The 16,952-nt window shown below is 39.0% G+C and overlaps 2 non-coding genes across 2 annotated transcripts; one reads left to right on the top strand and one right to left on the bottom strand.

Annotated features, from left to right (window-relative positions):
• Window positions 1-4,588: 4,588 nt before the first annotated feature.
• On the top strand, window positions 4,589-4,695 carry LOC141715335 (small nucleolar RNA R71). Its single transcript, XR_012572101.1, has one exon. It is a non-coding gene; the product is annotated as a small nucleolar RNA R71 (small nucleolar RNA).
• A 3,389-nt stretch (window positions 4,696-8,084) lies between these two features.
• LOC141716134 (small nucleolar RNA R71) lies at window positions 8,085-8,191 on the bottom strand. The gene has a single exon (XR_012572855.1). It is a non-coding gene; the product is annotated as a small nucleolar RNA R71 (small nucleolar RNA).
• Window positions 8,192-16,952: the final 8,761 nt, after the last annotated feature.

Raw genomic sequence — 16,952 nt, 5'->3', positions numbered from 1 at the left:
TATTATTTTTAACCTTAGCATGTGATGGTGAGGACACTAATCAGATAACACGAAACTGATAAACGCCAACTTTCGTTGCACGAGTACCATTCTACCAGACATCCACAAAAGAGATAGAAGCTGAATAGGCACCAATTATATTGAGACCCTATATGTCTATAGAATTTGACAACATAACGGTTTAAGCACAAGTTATCTATCTTGATTACATAGGGCAAGTAAAATGGTTAGAGTTACCTACGAATCATGCATACACATACATGAACCTATGCTAGCATGGCAAGTTCTAAACCTCTATATTCACTGTCGCTTCAATAGAGATTAACACGCTATCTTATATGTTAGCTACACACATAAGATGAATAAGCACAACCAATACTAGGATATCAATCAATCACCACACACCAAGATATCGAAACAAATTAACTATTGAAATCCATAAGTAAATCCGCTAGAACCCCATGACAACGATTAGCCCATAATCGAACTCATCGTCACCATGGGTTCCAATGAAAGCATGGTATAAACAAGGTCTTAATAAACTAAATAATAATCAAAGTACGAATAAACGAGATCTAGGTTCAACAAGAACGAAAATGAGCATCCAAAGTTACAACTAATTCAAAGAATCACAAGTTGAAAACAAGATCTTCTTTTTCGGAGTTGTTCTGTGCTTCTAGGTCTTCTCCTTGGTATCCCAATCTTCTCGGATGATGAAAACCCTTTTTTTAAGTATATATACGCCCCTAGTGGACCTGGACCCTTAAAATCATCAAATTCCACTCAAAAAAGGCTTTTTCAGCGAAATCAGCGACCAGCCGCGCCCTGAGCGGGCGCTCAGCTCTCTGAGCGGGCGCTCAGCTCTGCTGAGCGGGCGCTCAGCTACTGACTGGGAAAAATATTCTGATGAATCTTGTTTTGGCCATAACTTGAGTTCTACTCGTCAGAATTAGGCGATTCAACTGCCCACGCGAAGCTATTGAGATTCTCTACAACTTAACAATGGCCTTGGCTTCCAATTCTGATCACTTTTCATCATATTTCCTTTAAAAGCTCTTTTCTTCATTTAACTGATACCTGAAATACAATAACACAAAAACACATCAAAATACCAACAACTTGAGTCCAAAACACCAATTTAATCTTGTAATAAAGCATTCCAAGTGGATATAAAATCCACTTATCACACCCCCAAACTTGAATCGATGCTTGTCCTCAAGCATAAACAGACTCAAAACTACAAAATAAACCTAATACATGAATGCAACTACGTGAATGCAACTAAATGACAATGCAATCGATCCCCTCAGAATAACCATAACCAAATGAATAAGCCAATGCCTCTAAGAATGCAATAACTTGAAACAGAGTTCAAATAAATCCCACAAACCAACTCATAAACCAGAAACGTGTGGGTGTGGATGCTTAACAGATATACTCTCGATACTAGATCAATAACCCTAACTTATCTATCATTGAAAACAATCAAAAGTTTATAAACAGAATAGACAATAAACGCATTATGACTCACAACACCTTCTTTCTACTAGAGTTATACAAGGATTCACACTATTATTGAACACATAGCAAAGATGCTTATTTGATCGTGCAATGAATGAGGTCCTAAAAGACTTATACAATAATACCCATGTAGCGAGTGTTAGGTTAGCGGATCCCAGACTATAAAAGCCTTAGGTCACTAGGCACAAAGTCCCCTAGAACTTAATAACTCGAGTATTAAAGAGCTCACTCTTAATCAATTGTGCATAAACACATACTTTTTTTCTTTCTTTTTTTTTCTCTTTTTTCTTTTTTTTCCTTTTTTTTTCAACACTTTCTGAATGAGTGCGTTTCGCTCCATCTCATTCAACCCTAGACTACTCATAAAAATATGAGCCGGCTACTAGCCATTTGACGCCTAGCCTTACAACAACTAGCAATGAAATCCAAGTTTTTCTCCAGATAAAAAAAAATCAGTGTTTTTACGTCATTACGAGAATATCACAAATTCTAAATATAACCAAGTGATTAAATCTCAACAACAAACAAGTATGATCATGATCTAGATCAAAAGCAACCCTATAAGACTTTGTGAAAATATTTATTTCTGGCATGCAAATCAATTCATTAAGACTTAAACATCCCTCTATTCCTCATCACCACACTCAAATCAACATCAACTTATCCAATATCATAGTTCATCTTAAGGGATCATGCTAAATATGCATGCAAATGCAACTATATGAAATTACATAAAAACAAACAAATATGTCCTAAATGAACAATCATGCAAAAATATGAATGAACTAAAACTAAACATGCAATATGGATCTATATGGATCTATATGGACATACACTACTAATCCTTACATTATCACCCCCAAACTTAAAATTTTCAATGTCCTCATTGAAGGTAATAATAAGGATTTCAGGCATACCTAATTAGCGGGAGAGTCACCCTCGTCGGGTGGAGGATCAGGTGGCCAATCAACCTCGCCACCAGTGTCTCGAACAACAATACCGAAAGCGTGTGTCAAATCTTCAGCAAAATGACGGTGAATGTCGTGCATGGCCTCCATACGCCTAATTACTCGCCTGTACTGCTCGTCACCAACACCAGTCCTATCAACTACCTGCTGCACATGAGAAGAACCCTCTATAGGAACTGGAGGATCCGTTCGGCTACCCTCTACATTATCAAAGATATATCCCAACCCATTTTCAGGGGGTGCACCTAAGAATGAATAACTCAAGTGATCTAGTAGTGGGTTGAGCTCAAGTGTGGGAGCATCTTCAATAGACGGCTCGAGACGCTCCTGAGAAATTTTCAGCTCTGCTAACCCAAGAGAATCGAATGGCACATCCAACTTCCTCTTCCACGAAGGTGCATTCAAAACCTGCAGTTGCTCTACTCCTTCTTCATCTTCAAAAACTGAGTCGACCCGCTCTATTTTAAAGCACTCTTCTTTTTCTGTGGGTAACTTTATTGCCTTGAACACATTAAAAGTGACCTTTTGATCGTAAACCTTTATCGAAAGCTCTCCTTTTTGCACATCGATCATAGTTCGGCCTGTAGCCAAGAATGGTCTTCCCAAGATAATGGGAATCTTCTTATCTTCCTCGAAATCAAGAATTACAAAGTTAGCAGGAAAGATGAGTTTATCCACCTTGACCAAGACATCCTCCACTATACCTCGTGGATAAGCGATGGAACGGTCAGCTAGTTGCAATGACATGTATGTTGGTTTCGGCTCAGGCAGACCAAGCTTCTTGAAGATAGATAAGGGCATCAGATTGATGCTAGCTCCTAAATCACATAAACACTTGTCGAACGATAAGTTTCCTATGGTGCAAGGAATAGTGAAGCTTCCAGGATCTTTAAGCTTCGGAGGCAACTTCTGTTACAGCACAGCACTGCATTCCTCCGTTAGAGTCATCGAGCTTCACTTTCTGAGAGAGAATACCTTTCATAAACCTTGCATAGCTAGGCATCTGTTCAAGAGCTTCAGCGAAAGGTATGTTGATATGAAGTTTCTTGAACACCTCCAGAAACTTCTCAAACTGTTTATCCAGCTTTTTCTTCTGCAGCCTTTTAGGAAAAGGAGGTGGAGGATAAATCTATTTCTCCCCTGTATTACCCTCAGGAGGAGTGTGTTCCACAGTAGTCTTCCTTAGTTCCACCTCTACTTCCTTCTGCACATCTTCTTCAGCCACAACTGCATTTTCTGAAACTTGAGATTTTTCTGGCTCTTCGTCTTGCTGAACTTGGGGGCTTGCGACCTTTCCAGACCTTAAGGTGATGGCGTTCACCTGTTCTTCAACTTCCCTCTTGCCTGGATTTGTTTCTGTATCACTAAAACCGTTCCTGGTGGTCGATTCAATAAGGCATTAGCAATTTGCCCCTATTTGGTTCTCCAGATTCTGGATAGAAAGAGCCTGGCTTTGGCATATAAGAGCCTGGTTTTTGCACATAAGCCTCAACTCCTCCAATTCAGATTTTTCATTCGAAGATAGACCTGCATCATTAGTTTGTTGTTGAAGTTGGAGTTGTTGTCTTGGTGTAAATTGTTGCTGAAAACCAGGAGGGTTAAATAGCTTATTTGCAAACTGCTGGAATGGCTGTTGCATCGTATTCTGATTGTTGCTCCAGCTGAAGTTAGGATGATTCCAGTTTTCAGGATGATAAGTGTCTGGAACTGGTTGCTGCAATCTCTGAAAGTTGCTCACAAACTGAGCTGAGTCGCTAGATATAGCGCATTGTTCTGTCGCATGCGGACATGCACACAACTCACAAACACTAATTATCTGCTTAACACCATAGTTAGCCAGAGAATCGATCTTCATAGACAACGCCTTTAGTTGAGCAGTGATAGCTGTAGTTGTATCCACTTCAAGAACTCCTGCTACCTTGCCCTGTGGATATCTCTGGGTTGGATACTGATATTCATTAGCAGCCATCAGTTCAATTAGATCATAAGCTTCCTTATAGCTCTTTGCCCATAATGCTCCGCCTGATGCTGCATCGAGCATGGGTCTGGACTGTGCTCCCAACCCATTGTGAAAACAAGTGATGATCATCCAATCAGGAATTCCATGATGAGGACACTTCCTAAGCATCTCCTTGTAGCGCTCCCAAGCTTCACTTAGCGATTCTCCCGTTTGCTGCGCAAATTGAGTAATAACATTCCTGAGTGCAGCTGTCTTCGCCATAGGGAAGAATTTAGTAAGAAACTTCTGAGCAAGATCTTCCCAAGTAGTAATTGAACCAGCTGGTAGAGAGTGTAACCAGCTCTTAGCCTTGTCCTTCAGAGAGAATGGGAATAGTCTCAGCTTCACAGCATCTACGGAAACACCGTTGAACTTGAAGGTGTCGCAGATCTCAATGAAATCCCTAATGTGTGTATTGGGATCTTCCGTTGGAGAACCCCCAAACTGGACTGAAGTCTGTACCCATTGAATTATGTCGGGCTTGATCTCAAAGGTATTAGATGTGATAGATGGCCGGACAATACTAGATTAAATGTCATTGATCTTGGGTTGAGAAAAATCCATCAAGGCTTTCGTTCGTGCTGCTGGATCTCCCATTGTAATGAGTACCTGAAACACAAACAAATAAACTGTGAAAGTAAAAGAATCGGAGTCAGTGAACTTTAACGACCACTGATGACAAGCACATAAACTAAAAATTAACACCGAGTCCCCGGCAGCGGCGCCAAAAACTTGTTAGGGCGAAAACACGCGCTAATATTCACGCAAGTATACGCGTTCGCAAGTAGTATAAGATATAAATCAGATTCGTTCCCACAGAGACTGGTTTAGGTTAAGTTCAATTTATGCACCTATGCAACAATATATGGTTATCGCTCAATGCTAAGACAAATAACAAATTGGGATTTTTATTAAACTAAGAGATTATACTAAATAACATTAACTAAGAGAATTGAAGTTGAATTACTATATATGACAAACATGAGATCCTAACTTCATTAAATACTTCATTCAATAGCCTTATTGTTTTTAACCTTAGCATGTGATGGTGAGGACACTAATCAGATAACACGAAACTGATAAACGCCAACTTTCGTTGTACGAGTACCATTCTACCAGACATCCACAAAAGAGATAGAAGCTGAATAGGCACCAATTATATTGAGACCCTATATGTCTATAGAATTTGACAACATAACGGTTTAAGCACAAGTTATCTATCTTGATTACATAGGGTAAGTAAAACGGTTAGAGTTACCTACGAATCATGCATACACATACATGAACCTATGCTAGCATGGCAAGTTCTAAACCTCTATATTCACTGTCGCTTCAATAGAGATTAACACGCTATCTTATATGTTAGCTACGCACATAAGATGAATAAGCACAACCAATACTAGGATATCAATCAATCACCACACACCAAGATATCGAAACAAATTAACTATTGAAATCCATAAGTAAATCCGCTAGAACCCCATGACAACGATTAGCCCATAATCGAACTCATCGTCTCTATGGATTCCAATGAAAGCATGGTATAAACAAGGTCTTAATAAACTAAATAATAATCAAAGTACGAATAAACGAGATCTAGGTTCAACAAGAACGAAAACGAGCATCCAAAGTTACAACTAATTCAAAGAATCACAAGTTGAAAACAAGATCTTCTTTTTCGGAGTTGTTCTGTGCTTCTAGGTCTTCTCCTTGGTATCCCAATCTTCCCAGATGATGAAAACCCTTTTTTTATGTATATATACGCCCCTAGTGGACCTGGACCCTTAAAATCGTCAAATTCCACTCAAAAAAGGCTTTTTCAGCGAAATCAGCGACCAGCCGCGCCCTGAGCGGGTGCTCAGCTCTCTGAGCGGGCGCTCAGCTCTGCTGAGCGGGCGCTCAGCTCTGACTGGGAAAAATATTCTGATGAATCTTGTTTTGGCCATAACTTGAGTTCTACTCGTCAGAATTAGGCGATTCAACTGCCCACGCGAAGCTATTGAGATTCTCTACAACTTGACAATGGCTTTGGCTTCCAATTCTGATCACTTTTCATCATATTTCCTTTAAAAGCTCTTTTCTTCATTTAACTGATACCTGAAATGCAATAACACAAAAATACATCAAAATACCAACAACTTGAGTCCAAAACACCAATTTAAGCTTGTAATAAAGCATTCCAAGTGGATATAAAATCCACTTATCACACTTATCAATGCCTTAGTGTGTGGTGATTGTCTGATAACCTAGTTTTGGTTGTGCTTATTCGTCTTATGAGCATCACGAACTTATAAGATAGCATGTTAATCTTTAATGAACCGAAAGTAAATTTAAGGGTTTAGGACTTGCCATGCTAGCACAGGTTTATGTGTTATTGATATGCATGATGCATAGGTAATTTTAACCATCTTACTTGCCCTATGTAATCACGATAGATAACTTGTGCATTAAACTGTTATGTTATCAAATTCCTAGATATATAGGGTGTTAATATAAATGGTGTCTATTCAGCTTCTATCTTTTTTATGGATGTCTGGTAGTATGGTATTCGTACAACGAAAGTTGGTGTTTATCAGTTTTGTGTTATCTTATTAGTGTCATCACCATTACATGCTAGGGTTGAGAATAATAAGGCTATTGAATGAAATATTTATTGAAGTTAGAATCCCATATTTGTGTTATATATTATTCAACTTTCTTTAATCTCTTAGTTAATGTTCTCTAGTATAATTCTCAATAGTTAATCATAGTATAATCAAAACCCAAATTATTATTCGTCTTAGCATTGAATAATAGCCATATCATTGTTGCATAAGTGCATAAATCACAAAGTTAACCTAAACCAGTCTCTATGGGAACGAACTATAAATAATTCTATATTACTTGCAATCACATATACTTGGGTGAATTTTAGCACGTGTTTAACGACTAACAAGTTTTTGGCGCCGTTGCCGGGGACTCGGTGTTAACTTTCAGTTTATGTGTTTATCATCAGTGATCATTAATGTTCATTGACTCGAACACTGTTATTTACCTACTCTTTTCCTTGTCGTTTTTGAGGTACTCTAGCGAGCGTGTATGCATACGCGTTTGCGGGCTCGTAAGAGAACTCTGGCTTAACTCTGTAGTGATTCAAAGGGAAGTTTTTCAAGATGAAGAGAAAGTAGAAGAAGAAGAGAAAGTCGAGGAACCAGCTTTAATAGTGATGGAAGATCAAGCAGAAATTCCTAAGGCTTTGATTGACTATTCTCAGCCTAAGATCAATGATATTTAGTCGAGCATCATCAGACCAGCCATCTCGGCTAACAATTTTGAGATCAAGTCGAGCCCGATTCAAATGATAAAGAACTCAGTTCAGTTTGGGGGTTCTCCTACAGAAGACCCCAACATGAATATCAGGAATTTCATCGAGATATGCGACACTTTCAAGTTCAATGGGGTGACTGAAGATGCTATCAAGCTGCGACTCTTCTCATTCTCTCTGAGGGATAAAGCAAAGTGCTGGTTACATTCTCTACCACCAGGGTCTATCACCAAATGGGAGGATCTTGCTTCAAAAGTTTCTCACTAAATTCTTTCCTATGGAGAAGACTGCTGCAATCAGGAATGCTCTTACTCAGTTTGCACAACAAACTGCTGAATCTCTGTGTGAGGCTTGGGATCGATATAAGGAGATGCTAAGGAAGTGCCCACACCATGGCATGCCTAACTGGATGATTATAAACTGTTTCTATAATGGTTTGGGTGCTCAGTCTAGACCTATGCTCGATGCAGCGTCTGGTGGAGCCTTATGGGCCAAAAGCTATAATGAAGCTTATGAGTTGATTGAGCTTATGGCAGCTAATGAATACCAGAATCCTACGCAAAGAATGTTGCAAGGCAATGTAGCAGGAATTCTGGAATAGATACAACTACTGCTATAGGTGCTCAACTTCAAGCTTTGACGATGAAAGTGGACTCTTGGCTAATTGTGGAGTTAATCAAATCACTAGTGTTTGTGAACTTTGTACGGGGCACATGAAACTGAGAAGTGTACTATTTCTAGCAAATCAACTCAATTTGTGTGCAACTTTCAGAGATCACAGCAGCAAGCTCCAACCACTTATCATCCTAATAACCAAAATCATCCTAACTTCAGTTGGAGCAACAATCAGAATACGGTGTAACAACCTTATCAGCCATACACAGTAAAGCAATATAACCCTCCTGGTTTTCAACAACCGCAATATGCCCCTAGGCAACAACTTCAACTTCAGCAGTTGCCGTAAGCTAATGAAAAATCTGAATTGGAGGAGTTGAGGCTCATGTGCAAGAGCCAAGTTGTTTCCATCAAGACCTTGGAGAATTAGATTGGGCAGATTGCTAATGCATTACTGAATCGTCAGCCTTTCATGCTTCCAAGTGATACTGAAGTGTCAGGCAAGAAGGAAGCTAAGGAGCATGTTAAGGCAATTACATTGAGGTCTGGTAAGGTATCAAATCCTAAAAAAACTAAAACTCTAGAATCTAAAGTTGAGGCTGAAGAAGAAGAAGTGCAGAAGGAAGCAAAAGTGGAACCAATGACGACTACTGTTGAGCACACTCCTCCTGAGGGTAATACATAGGAGAAACAAATCTATCCTCCACCTCCTTTTCCTAAGAGGCTGCAGAAGAAAAGGCTAGATAAGGAGTTTGAGAAGTTTCTGGAGGTGTTCAAGAAACTTCACATCAACATACCTTTCGCTGAAGCTCTTGAACAAATGCCTAGTTATCTAAAGTTTATGAAAGGTATTCTCTCTCGGAAGGTGAAGCTTGATGACTTAGAGATCACTATTACATACACCATTGGAAAGGTGTCATTTGACAAATGCTTATCTGACTTGGGAAATAGCATCAATCTGATGCCTTTGTCAATCTTCAAGAAGTTGGACTTACCGGATCCAAACCCTACTTATATGACTTTGTAGTTGGTCGGTCATTCTATTACTTATCCACGAGGCATTGTTGAGGATGTTTTGGTCAAGGTGGATAAACTCATCTTTCCTGCTGATTTTGTAATTCTTGATTTCGAGGAGGATAAGAAGATTCCCATAATCTTGGGAAGACCTTTCTTGGACGACTGACCGAACCTTGAATGATGTGCAGAAAGGTGAGCTTACCATGAGAGTGTTGGATCAAGATGTAACTTTTAATGTGTTCAATGTGATGAAGTTCCCTACAGAAAAAGTGGAGTTGGTTGATTATGTGGTTACTTCAGAACTTGATCAATTGCTAAGGTCTGATGCCTTAGAAAAGGCCTTGTTGGGGAATTTTAATAGCAAATATGATAAAGGGGATGAGCAGTTACAATTTATGAATGCTTCTCCCTAGAAGAGGAACATGGATATGCCTTTTGAATCTCTTGGAATGGAGGAGCTGAACAAAGCTCCTAAGCGCCTCAAGCCATCTATTAAGGAAGCTCCTACTCTTGAGTTTAAGCCTTTAACTGAACATTTGAGGTATGCGTTTTTAGGTGATGCATCTACTTTGCCTGTTATTATTGCATCTGACCTTTCTGGTAGTGACAAAGAAAAACTCTTGAGAATTCTGAGAGAATTCAAATCGGCAATTGGTTGGATGATAGCAGATATCAAGGGAATCAGCCCTTCTTATTGTATGCATAAAACTATGCTATAGGAAGGTAGTAAGCCTACTGTTGAGCAATAACGGAGGCTAAATCCTATCATGAAGGAAGTCGTGAAGAAGGAAATTCTTAAGTGGCTGGATGCAGGGATCATCTATCCCATTTCTGACAGTTCTTGGGTGAGTCCAGTTCAGTGTGTACCAAAGAAATGAGGTATCACAGTCGTCGCTAATGAGAAGAATGAGCTCATTCCTACTAGAACAGTCACGGGGTGGAGAGTTTGTATGGACTATAGGAAGCTGAACAAAGCCACTAGAAAAGATCACTTCCCTCTGCCATTTATTGATCAGATGTTTGACAGATTGGCTGGGCATGAGTACTACTGTCTTCTGGATGGCTATTCAGACTATAATCAAATTTTTATTGCTCCTTGAAGATCAGGAGAATACTACTTTCACTTGTCCATTTGGTACTTTCGCCTTCGGAAGGGTTTTTTTTGGTTTATGTAGAGCATCGGCCACATTTCAGAGATGCATGATGGCTATCTTCTCTGACATAATTGGTCAAAATGTGGAGGTGTTCATGGATGATTTCTTTGTGTTTGGAGATTCATTTGATGAGTGCTTGCAGAATCAAGGCGATGTTCTCAAGAGTGTGTTGTGACCAATCTGGTTCTCAATTGGGAGAAATGTCACTTTATGGTGCGACAGGGCATTATTCTTGGACACAAGGTCTCTAGTAAGGGTCTTGAGGTGGACAAAGCCAAAGTGGGGGTCATCGAAAATCTTCCCCCACCAATTTCTGTTAAGAGAGCTCGCAGTTTTCTTTGTCATGCGGGGAAGGCCTTAAGTCTTACTCAACAAAGAAGAATGCACTGTTATTAGCAAGAAAACTGGAAAAGTTGCTCTAAAAGGAGCAATTAAAGGAAGCTTGTTTGTTGCAAATTCTGACTCAACAAATAAGGATGGTGTTTGTTGCTTTTACACCAATGCATGAGAAGAAGTAAACAAGCTATGTCATAAAAATCTTTCTCACTTGAATTTCAAGGAAATTAATACCTTGTCAAAAAGGAGTTAGTAAGAGACATGCCTAAGTTGGAGTTTGCTCAAGTTGATGTTTGTGTAGTCTGTCTGAGAAGAAAAATAAAGAAACTACTCAACAGGATAATCATGAAAATGGAAGCTCATCTCATACACCTGAATTTAATTACACAAACCCAGGGGGAGAAAAAAGATTTTCAGATACTTGAAGGAAACTTAAAACTTGGGATTATGGTATCCTAAGGGAATTGGTTTTGAAGCTGTTGGTTACACAGATGCAGATTTTTCTGGATGCAGGATTGACAGAAGAGTACTACTGGAAGCTGTCAATTTCGTGGACTAAGTATTGTATCCTGGTATAGCAAGGATCAACAAACTGTATCAACTTTTACAGCTAAAGCTGAATATTGTACCAACAGAAAAACAATTAGCTGATATTTTTACTGAACCTTTGGATGAAGCAACTTTCACCAGACTTGTAGGTGAAATTAAATGCTTAACTTTTTCATCTTAAGGCAAGAATTCAACTAATGTTTTGCAGCAAATTAATCTCCAGTAAATCAAAATTAATTTGATTAAATTGGAAACTAACTGAAATATGAATTATAAATATTTCAGAAATCTCTGCATATTTGTTTCTTAAATTCAAATTCAACTTGGAATTTTTCAAATTCTAAGTAAACTGCTCAGTTGTTAATTTACATTCTTAATATGTAAAATTAACACAAGGCAGAATTACATTAACCAAAAGTATATAGAGAACTAAGTTTTCGATAAGTCAAATTGACTTCTCGACAAATCATTTTAGGACTTCTCGAGTGAGTCCTCGATAAGTCAATTACTGACTTCTCGAGTGACTTCTCGATAGGCTTAATATGACTTATCAATAAGTTTTTGTAGAGTTCTCTAGTAGTATTAATTCATGGAGTTCTCTATAAGCGTAATTTTTGACTTATCAACTCAGAACTGAAATAATTTAATTTAATAAATTATTTGGTAAAATACTTTTGGAAAATTTATTCTAATTTTATTTTGAACTTGTTCAAATAAAAGTTGGAATTAAGTCAGTCCACCTCTTGGACAAACTGGGTATTTATTTGACATCTCGATAAGTCAATTTTGAGTTCTTTAAAAGAATAATTTAAAATGACTTCTCGATATGTACTTCATTTCTTAAAATGACTTCTCGATAGACAAACTCTAAACGTCTATTTTTAAGTTCTCGACAAGTCATTCACTTTTACTATAAATACCCAGACTTCTCGATACATACACATACTTACAACTTCGAGATCTAAATTAACCTAGCCTTTCAAGCAAAAACCCATTTCTCACTCGTCTCTACTCCTTTCTCAAAAATTCTTCTTACCCATTCTCTCTTACTAAACTACAATGTCACAAAACACTATTAGAGCAACTATTCCAGAGAAAGGAACAAACTTCTTGGCTTTTACTGACACTAACCAAGCCCCTGACAGTTTCAAAGGGTTTGTGAAATTTATGTCTAAATCGTACATTGCAGGAGCCTTGACTGCTAATCCAGTGTTGTACCTGGATGTGTTGCATGCTTTTTGGACTATAGCTGTGGTGAGGACTGTGATGCATGATGATGTTGTATCTTTGGTAGTGACTTGCTCAGTTGGAGGTCAACAAATTGAGTTCAATGAGCAGGATGTGAACCTAGCTTTGGGATTGCCTATTGTAAATCTAGTGGAAGTGCCAAATCCTGATGAGCTGATTGAGTTTCTGGACTTCATCAACTATGGTGGAAGAATCAACTTATCAAGCCTAAACAGAACTAATCTAAGGAAGGAGTGGTCATTTATTTTTGATTCAGTAGTGAGAGCCTTTACATGCAGGAAGACAGGATATGACAATATTTCAAGTGTGGTACAAAAGCTAGTGTATTCAATTGCCCACAACAAACACTTGAATGTTGGTTTGCTGATCCTGGAAGAACTTGCAACCAGGCTGACTATGCCCCTGTCAGCTAGAGGTAAGGAAATTTTCTTTCCTAGATTCATTATGTCTACTTTAAATAATAAAGTAGAAGACATACACCTACTAAATGGTATAGATAGTACTAAATTAGGCAATTGTAAGCAAGTGTCCAAAATAATATTTGCTTCACTTACTACAAAGAATAAGGTCAATGTAAGTCTGAAAATCACTCCATTTATGTTGGAGAGGTTTAGGACTTATCCTTATCCTATGCCTGACATGAGATCTAATGCACAATCTAGCACAGCTATGATTCCTGAACCTGTGGAAGTACAAACATAGGATCACCAACATGGATCTTCCCAAGTTGCAACCATTCTTTCACAACCTTTAGAAGCTAGGAAACCAACTACCTCATCTTCTCAAAAGGGTGAGGTCTATAAAAAGAAGAGAAAGGGGATAAACATGGCTGTGATGGCTGAGAGTGGTGAGGAGAGAGCTGAAAGAGAGACACCTCTGGTCAAAAGATCCAAAAGGAGTAAACAAATTGAGCTGACCACTCTACCCTCCTCTACATATCCTTCCAGCAGGATGCAGTTGTAAAAACAACCAGGAGTGAGTCTGCACAGCCAACTATAAGAAGCAATTCAAGTGTATGGTAGGAGGATCAAGGAAGGCACACACTGTGAGGACACATCACTTGAAACTCCCTCATCTATTCAGGGGGAGCTGCCAACACTCACAACTGAGCAACAAATTCTTATAACTAAAATTTCTTCTATTCCAACTCCACTTGAATCCACTTCTCAAGTACAACAATAATCAAGTGACTTGGCTCAAGAAGTTTTTCTCACCTCCCAGACACTCCATTTAGATGGTGTAAGGCTACATGCTGGGGTAGACCTTGATGACACCATCACAAACATGGGGGATTAATCAGTTTTTATTGAAAGATTTGAGGGTAGTAATCCTGAGGGGGAGCTATCTAAATCCTCTCCAATTCAATTGGAGGTTTCTCATGTAGGGACAACTCCCTTCACAACCCTAGCAGATATTGTCTTGGCAGTTGAAGCTAGGAGTATAATTGCCCATGATCCTTTCATAAGGGAGGAAAATGTAGCACAATCAAGTTCCAGTTTGTTGCAAGACACACAAGGGTTTGAGGCTGGTGTACATGACAGTAACCCAGTCAAATCCCCTCCAATTCAATTGGAGGTTCTCACTACAAGTGGAGGACAACACACTGTCAAAACCACAGAGCAATCTGTGAGTCAAACTGTGACCCCAGTCACAGGTGTTTCTGATGAACCATCCACCTCACAACCTCAACAACCTCACATACTCTCTCAGTGGCTATAAGAATCTGCTTCTCAACCAACTTCTGTAGATGATCTACTAGTAGAGCAGATATCTGGACTGGCCAACATCTCACAACATCTCCTGACTTCAAATATGAACAAACAGGACTATCAAGCTATCATGCTTGCTTACAATGAAGAGGTTGAGGAGTAAAAGGAGAAAATTGTCAATGATGCTGAGCCAGATGGGAATGTGGATGCATGGATGTCTGATGCCATTGCCTTGGAGATGAATCAAGTTCTGGCCAGATTCAGAGAAGAGTACGTTACTATTCTGGGCAGCAATGCAAAAGACTTGAGTCCATAAGCTGTGTATAATGCCATTATAGATGTATACAAAGTTCAGCTCAAAGCATTTCATCTGTTTGGTAAGGCTCTTGAAATCAAGCTTACTGGCCATGAAGATAGAATCAGGAAACTGGTAAATGAGAAAATGGACAAGATCATACCATCTCAAGAGAAGATCTCTTCTAAATTCAAGCATTTTTCTGAGCAAATGGCTAGGATGGATCTTGCCTCTATTGAGAAGGAAGTCAAAAACCTCAAACTCTATTTCACTAATCTCCATACAGTGATCCAGCAACAAATTACTCACTCAAATGAGACCAAGGTCCAGCTGGATCAACTTCACCAGAGTAGATATAAGCCTTCAGCTTTGCTAATGGAAGGGATCAAATAGGCTGTAGAAGAACACTTTGGCACATCTAGCAGCTCTTAGCATCCTGGATCCACTTCATCAAATCTGCAAAGTCAGTCTCTATAAGGTCAAGTCACTGTATTGCAAGATTCCAACTCCTCTCTCACTGCACAGGTTCAGGCCTTGACATCTCTTGTCAAGAGCCAACAAATAGATATCCAAACCATGGTGGAGTCCCATAAGCATCTTCAAATGTAGAATTCTATAGCTTTGGGAGCCATCATAGGTAAACTCAACATATCACTACCTTCTCTGCCTGAACAAGTAAGGCCTAAAATTCCTACTCCCCTCTTTATGCCTGTCAACAAGACTAAGGGGGAGATAGAGGCTAGGTTGACACGATCTAGGTCATCTCAACAGCAAGTCCAAGGGGCTGAAAAAGAAATCTAAAGAAGTTGATCTTGACATGGAGAGACTCATTAGGTCTGCAGAAGGACCTAGTCTGAGAAAAGAGTTTGAAGAACTACTCAAAGACTTAAAAGCTTCTCTCAACAACAATTACTTCACATATAAAAAGGCCCTGGAAAAGACAATCAAATTCAAAAGAGTGATCAAGGTCAATAAGGACAACTTTCTGGAAGAGAAGATAGTGGTTAATGTAAATGACTCAGGGACAGACATAAATATGCAGGTGTCCCTCAATTGCCTTGTCTCAAGGAGGGCATCTAAGTTAGATATCTTCTCTCAAGGAGGGCATCTAAGTTAGATATCTTCATCAGCAAAGTTAGAGCTATAACTCGTGAAGATACCATGCTATTAACTGCACTGAGAGATGCTCAAGTAGCTGCCTTCCCCGAAGCATATCTATAGCCAAACAAGGGTATACCATACATTTGTCCAACCAGTAGACAACTCAGACATTTCTAATATCTCCAAACACTGTGTCATGAGCAACAAGAGGCTTATCATGATCCTAGGAACTACCTTCAAAGCTAAGAAAAACAAGAACAATAATGATATGGAAATGATAAGGCTACTGAGGAGATATCTGAAAAATGCAGAAGCCAACTTGCCCAAAACATAGTTCAACACGAATGACTTGGATGATGAGCAGAAGAAGAGTGATCAAAATCCTTCGGGCTTAAATCCTAGTCAGTCTAGTAAGCCATCTGGGAGTAAGGGTGGAGAGAAGAAGAAGGAGGATGACAAGAAAGAAGAAGAAAAGAAAAGAAGAGGTGAAAGGAAGAGTAGAAAGCCTCATGATAATTCAGAAACTCCAAAAACCCTAAAAATCCAAACACAACCAACTCAAACCTCAGCTCAACCTACAACATCAACTATCTCAAACATTAAAGCTTCCAAACCATCTAAGCCAAAATTTCTGTATAAAAAACAACAAATTCTTTCCTAAAAATTCCAATCACCTCAAGCCAAACTAATCTCAAGAAAATGACAACCCTACCTTTAGCCAAACCTTCACTAAAATTCAAGCACAAATCTGTTGGGAAAAAGCCTAAGAAAGTCAAGCCTGCAAAGAAAGTGGAGGTTACTGAAAGGGCCATCTGGAAGTGCTTTAAAGAATCTGACTTTCTACCTCTAAATTGGTGCATCTCAGATGAAGACCATTTCCAACATCTAGCTGAGGAAATTGTTAGAGTCTAGATTTTATCCCTTAGAGAAGTTAGGGTTTATTTTAAAGATGGTATATTCACTCTTCTAGACAAAAAGTTAATGGATTCTTTGGCTCCCGCAGAAATTAAGAGAGTGATAATTTTGTTAAAGGAAAAGGATACTACTACAAGGGCATGTAGATCATCTCTAGCTGAATGGTTTATTGAAAGGGAGGAAACAAAGAAAAGAGATGAGGCTGAAGCTGAAGCTGAAGA

The sequence above is a fragment of the Apium graveolens genome, chromosome 3 (assembly GCF_009905375.1).
Source record: "Apium graveolens cultivar Ventura chromosome 3, ASM990537v1, whole genome shotgun sequence".
NCBI lineage: Eukaryota > Viridiplantae > Streptophyta > Magnoliopsida > Apiales > Apiaceae > Apium > Apium graveolens.
This window is presented reverse-complemented; position numbering and strand designations above follow the sequence as displayed.